Raw genomic sequence first — 6,612 nt, forward strand, 5'->3', positions numbered from 1 at the left:
ATTCCAGATGGGAACGCAGAAGTTGTTAGTTAGGGATTCTTCCAAAGAGATGGCTAGTGGAAGCCAGGGGAATGATGAGCTTGCCTGAGATGGGGCAGGGGGTAGAGTAAAATGAGATGGAAACCAAATCCCAGGAGATTCCTGTACTTAGAAAGCTGGAGGAGAGAAAGGAGTCAGAAAAGACTAAAAAGGAGTAGTCGGAAAGTTAGGAGAAAAAAAAAGGAGTAAGTGGCCTGGAGACGATAGAAGTTTTTAGGGAGGAACTGGTACTGAATCCTGCAGCGTGATCAATGAGGCACACAGAGTCAATGGCCAGTGGATTTGGTTATTCTCAGGTCACAGTAAACCACAAGTGACTGTAGAGTGGTGGGGATATTGCAGGGAGAGTGAATGACAAAGAACTAGAGGTGATGAGGGTGATTTCTCATTCATAAAGTTTATCCAGGAGAAAGAGGAAAGAAGGAGAGCTGAAATGGACAAGACATAGAAGATGCTCCATGGAGAAAATTCTGGGAAGAGGCAGGAGCAGTTGGGTCCTTGGCAAGTAGAAGGAACTCTTCTTCCTCAGAGACAGGAGGGAAGGAAAAGGGTGAGTGATGATCCAGGGAACTTCTGGGGTGGACAGGTGGTTTTGGGGACAGGTGGAGAGGGGAATATTATTTGAGGAATGGGCTTCATATTCTTGGTCAAGTTACAGTGGAAGGCTTGCAGAGAAAGTGTGTAATGGTTGTGGAATTGTAATGAGTTAATTATAGATGAAGAGAAAGTTTTTGTTTTGCTTTGTTTTGTTTTGAATATACTGGTGTAGGATGAGTTGAGGCTGCATGAGTGGGCCAGTTTTTTTCACCTGCTCCAGGGTGTCCAGGAGTAGGAGCCAGAAAAGTGGATGGCACTGTTACTTAAGGCTAGAGATTGGTAAGCAGGATGGCAGGAAGCACGTCGTTGAAATGACTAATATGGAGCCAGGGTAGGAAAGGAGGAAGAAAAGCCAGACTGGGAGTGATGGAGTGGGAGAAGATGGAGGGCTTAAGGGACCAGAGAACGAGCCAGTAGGAATGAGGGAATGAGTCAGGTTAAAGGATAGGAAATTGGGATCAAAGAAGAGAATTTCAGATCCTGAAATTCTGGAGTTTCCAGGGGTGAGGGGTGGTCATGCCAATTAGAATTAGAAGTAAAAGAAACTGTCCCTAATGGCTGGGTTCAAGACCTTCAAGGAGGCTGGGTGGGGTGACTGGGAATTGAGCTGCTCTCAGCATCCCCAGTGACATTTCAGGTTTTTTTTTTTTTTTTTTTTTGATTTCACAAGTTGGTACATGTTCCTTTATTAAAAAAAAAAAGAGATCTGGGGATCTAATGCATAGCATGGTGATTATATAGGGTTGGCCCAAAAGTTCGTTCAGGTCTCTCCACATTACATCTTATGGAAAAACTCGAACGAACTTTTTGGCCAGCCCCAATAGTTAACAGTATATTGTATACTTGAAAATTGCTAAGAGAGTAGATCTTAAATGTGAGAACAAAAAGGAAGTGGTAATTATGTGATGCGATGGAGGTGTAGCTAAATTTGCATTATATACATGTGTCAAATCAATGCATTGCACACCTTATACGATGTTATATGTCAATATAATCTCAATAAAGCTGAAAAAAAAGAACATTCAAATGATCAAAATTAAATTAAAAGTGCTCATAATCCCACTCCTCAGATATTACTAAAGTTAACATGTTGGTGCTTATTCTCCTAGACTCTGATGTATATAGTATGTTTTTATTGGAGTGTAGTTGATTTACAATATTGTGTTAGTTTCAGATGTACAGCAAAGTGATTGTTATATATATTTTTCAGATTATTTTCTATTATAGGTTATTACATAACCTATAATATTGAAGATATTGAATACAGCTTCCTGTGCTTTACAGTAAATCCTTGCTCCTTATCTATTTTATTGATGTATATATTTTTAAAAATGAAATAGGGGATCACAGTATATATACCTGATGGTTTCTTGAATAATCTTTTAATTTTGCAATAATTTTAGATTTACAGAAAACTTGCAAAGATAGTACAGAGAGTTTCAATATGCCCCTTACCCAGTTTCCCCTAATGCTAACATCTCACATTACCATGGTAGATTTGTCAGAACTAGGAAACCAGCTCTTGTCCGATATTATTAACTAAACTCCAGACTTTATTTGGCTTTTACTGGTTTTCCCACTAATGTCTTTTTCTTACTGCAGGATCCCATCCAGGCTCCCACATCACATTTAGTCCACATACTGTTTTGCAACCTGCTTGTTTTACTCAACATTATGTGTGAACACCTTTCAATGATGCTAAACGTTCTTCCACACCATCATTTTAATGGCTGCGTGGTTTTCTGTTGATGGCTGTGCTTTTGCCAATCCCTACTGTGGGATGTTTAGGTTGTTTCCAATTTTTGACTCTTATAAACAAGGATGGGATAAGCCCCTTGAAGCTAAAGTGTCTGGACTATCCCTGCTTATTTCCTTATGATACATTCATAAACATGGCATTGCTGGAGCAAAAAGGATACACTCTCTAGAGGCTGTGGATACATCATACCCAGCTGGCCTCCTGAATGGTTGTACCAGTTTACCCTCACACCAACATCACTCAGCCTTTTTTTTTTTTTAAGTTTATGATGGGGAGGGGGGCAGATGCAGAAGACCCTTAAGAAGTGGTGTCCCTCAATGCCATATCCCTCTCTATGCCCAACTCTTCTCTAGACCACAGGGTCTACACTGGCCCTGAAGGCAGCTAGCAGCTGGGATGGGGGTGGGGTGTGGCCAGGCTATGGCCCCTGGGCTCTGGGGACACCTCATGTGCAGGGAGCTGGGGAGGGGGCCTGGGCGGCCGCCTGGGCTTTGTTCTTTTGCCAAGAGCTGAGCTGGCGGGAAGGGAAAGGATGAGGAGAGGCTGTAAGGGGAGAGGGAGCCCTCCCCCACTCCCATGAAAGCTGAGAGGCAGGAGGGCAGCTCCCTGAGCCAGCCAGGGGGGGCAGCAGACGGATTGGGAAAACGTAACCTCCTCGAGACGCATGCTCCAGTTCAAGCAGGAGGCATTAAGGATGAAATATCTCCTGAGCAACAATTCATCTCTAACTGGGAGGAGAGGGACTCGCTGACATTTAGCTGTGATCAGGGGCTGCACACGCCTGTCTCCAGAAGCCTAACAGGAGCGTGGCCGCCTGTGTGTGCGAGAGAGAGAGTGTGTGTGCGAGAGAGGGCGGGTGGTAAGGGACCATGTGCAACTATAGTAAAGCAGTGGATATATGGATGACGGTGTGAGAGAAACCGTGTGTGTAATAGGATGTGAAGGATGATGTGTGACTGTAGTGAGACTGTGTCTGCACATGTGACAGTTCATGTGTGAGAATCTGTGTGTGATTGTGAGGACTCTTTAAGTGTCAAAGTCAAGTCTGTAATGAGGTGTTCAGCCAGTGTGAGCCTGTGTGTGATGGTGCAAGTGTATGCTAGGGTATTGTGCACTCTGCGTATGTGACATTGAGATTGACCCTGAAATTGGCCTTGAGGCATCATGAGATTGGAAATGAGATAGTTGATGTGAAGCTGACCCCAAGATTAAGCTAGATCTCAGGCCACTGCCAACCCCTGAGGTGCCTTTGTGAGAATTAGAAAAAGGTACTCCCTCCTCCACGAAGACACAGCCCCCAGCTGTGCTGTTGTGCAGCTCTCCTGAGCAAGGCACAGTCTGCAGAACTCCAAGTGGAGGCCCTGGGTGGGCACCCTACTCTCTTTTCTTATAGTCCAGTGGAATTTTCTCTTATTTCACTTATTACGATTTAATGTCTTTACCACCTTTGTGTAAGTGTGCCTCTACTGTCTGTCTCCCCTGCTAGGCTGTAAGCTCTGTGCCGGTGAGGACCACTTCTCTAGGTCTGTCTTGTTTGTTGTCTTAACGCCAGCTCCTGGCCCAGTGCCTGGGGCAGAGGAGTTGCTCCATAAATGTTTGCTGGATGATTAAAGGAATGACCAGGACAGGGGTGTGTCTGTGTTCACACATGTGTATCTGTCTGCAGAAGTGTGGGCCTGAGCCAGGTGTTGGTGTACATCTGCTGGTTGAGTGTCATTGTCATCCCCAGAAGGCTCTTCTCTCCTGTCTCCTAAATCCTCACTCCCAAATAGGCCAAGGACAGGAGCGGCCTGGAAACAGGAGGACAGTTGAGGAGGAGGAGGCCAGCTTCACCTCTGCACTGTGCTTGGCCAGGGTAGAGGGAGTAGCGGGACTGGGCTCATTGGCTAGAGGGACAGCAAGGGGCCAAACCTGTCCCACCCACCTGCATGCTCCCCTGCCTCATCTTCAAGGTCCGTTTGAGGCTCTGGGAAGATTTCTGTGAGTCGGACCACAGGTACCCAGGACTCGCCGGGCCCTGGCAGCCCTTCTCAGAGCTGGATTCAGGAGAAACTCCTACCCGGGCTGTGCAGGCCCCAGTCCCCAGTCAGCCTGTGACACACCATACAGCCTACCCTCAGGTTCAGACCACCAATGCTGCTTTGGTCCCCACGTGACTTACTCGGTAGACATAGGATTCCTCTGCCTTCCTGAAAGCAACAGAGTTGCCAGTGTCACATTAGCCCCATTCCCGAGGCCCATGGCTCCGTATTTTGAGGGAGGTATACATGGGAGTGGGTAGAGAGATGAAAAGGGTCCAAGGGGATGGATTTGGGGCAGCTGGAAGAAGAACAGAGAGAAAATGAGCTCAGAAGGCATGAAGGGGACAGAAACGTGAAAGTTCTAGTGGGCTGAACAGGTTGGGGCTGAGAGGAGGTAAATGGCTCAGGACAGAGGTCCAGCCGTGTCCTTGAGGGGGGCCGGGGGGCAGAGGATGGGAGGAGTCTAGAGTTCACCAGAGTCCAAGTGGCCATCAGCACAGCTAACCCCACCCCTGCCCCTAAAATCTGAAATGGTCCCCAAGATCCACTCACACTGGTACCCTAGGGACTGAGGAGGGAGCTTGCTCAGCTGGGGACTTGTGCTCAGAGAGTCCCTTGGAGGAGAGATGCTCTGTGTCAGAGTAGCAGAAGAGACCCGAGCTGGTGGTTGTCCTTATGTGACCAGAGCCTTAAGTTTCCCCTCTAAATGAGGGAGTAGGACCATATGCTCTGCCAGGTTTCCTCCAACTCATACTGTGCTAATGGGACTCTCATTATGAAGCCAGATCTGAGGGCTGTACTCACTTGGTGGCTGCCTCTGGCCTCACCTTTCTCAACAAAGCCTAAGACACAGTGTCCCGGGGTGCCCCTCAGGCCCTGGAGGCCCATCCTCTAGCCCATGAGGACCCTAACTTTTTACTCTCCTTTCCTGCCCCATGTCCAACCTTTCAGAGTCTAGAAAGGCAGATGCCTTGCTGTTTGCTCTGGAATCTGACCTCAGGGGCAGGCCATCCCCTGCCTCTGGCCTCTCTCCTAGGACCCTCAGTGCTTCTTCCACTGGGAGTGGTTTCTAACCTGTGCAGAGACCAGCCTAGCCAGGAGGAGAGGTAAAAAATATTTTCTCTGCTCTGGCCCTAGGAGACCATACCCTGCTTCTCCTCGGAGTGGGATCAGAACAGATTAGGGGTGGAAGGGTGGGGCCTGCTCTCCCCTGACACCATCCTCTCCCAATTTTCAAAGCTGCTCCAGGCTCCATGGATGACTGGAACCAATTGCAGGTAATATCCCTGTCAGGGCATAGCTACACTCATCCATTACCTGCAGGAATCTCACCCACTGCCCTCTCAAGGGGACTGGCTCAGGCATGTGTTTGACCCTTGACAAGCTGGAAAGGCCAGGGGCATTTTTTGCTTCCTCTCTTTTCAGTGATGACTGTGGGTTCCTTAAGGTTAAGAACCAAGTCTTATTCATTTTTGTGTCTGCAAGGCCCCACTCAGTGTTCAGCACACAGTAATTGGTCAACAAAAAGGTAAAACGAATGAATGAGAGAGTGGGGAAGGAATTACCCCTTTTTTCTGTCGATGGAAATGGGGAGGAGGTTGTGTTTATTAACTGATACGTCTGTCACCAAAGGGTGTACTTGTCATGGCAAAGGGTGACTGCTTCTTTCCCTCCCACTTGGCCACCTCCCTGAGTCACTTCACAATCCATTTCCCCAGTATCTGGGGAGGGAGGATGTCACTTTAATGAGCATTTAGGCTGTCCTCAAAGTGTAGGTGGTCTTGCTCACATGTCTTGGAGCCACCGACCCATCCTCTTTGCAGACAGGCAGTAAATCAATCCATTTTGCCTTGGGCAGAGCCCTATGCCAGGCAATGGGGAAGGGTCTGGCCTCAAAATATACAAAACAAGGATCTAGTTCCCTCCTTCCTACCTCAAACCCTCTGGTAAATGTCATTCAGATCTAGAGATTGGAGTTCCACTCCTTTTGGATATATGATCAGATCAAGAGTTGCACTTTGGGGGCTTCCCTGGTGGTGCAGTGGTTGAGAGTCTGCCTGCCGATGCAGGGGACATGGGTTCGTGCCCTGGTCCGGGAAGATCCCACATGCCGCGGAGCGGCTGGGCCCGTGAGCCATGGCCACTGAGCCTGTGCGTCCGGAGCCTGTGCTCCGCAACGGGAGAGGCCACAGCAGT

Source organism: Lipotes vexillifer, unplaced genomic scaffold (genome assembly GCF_000442215.2).
Source record: "Lipotes vexillifer unplaced genomic scaffold, Lipotes_vexillifer_v1.1 scaffold916, whole genome shotgun sequence".
Taxonomy (NCBI): Eukaryota; Metazoa; Chordata; class Mammalia; order Artiodactyla; family Lipotidae; genus Lipotes; species Lipotes vexillifer.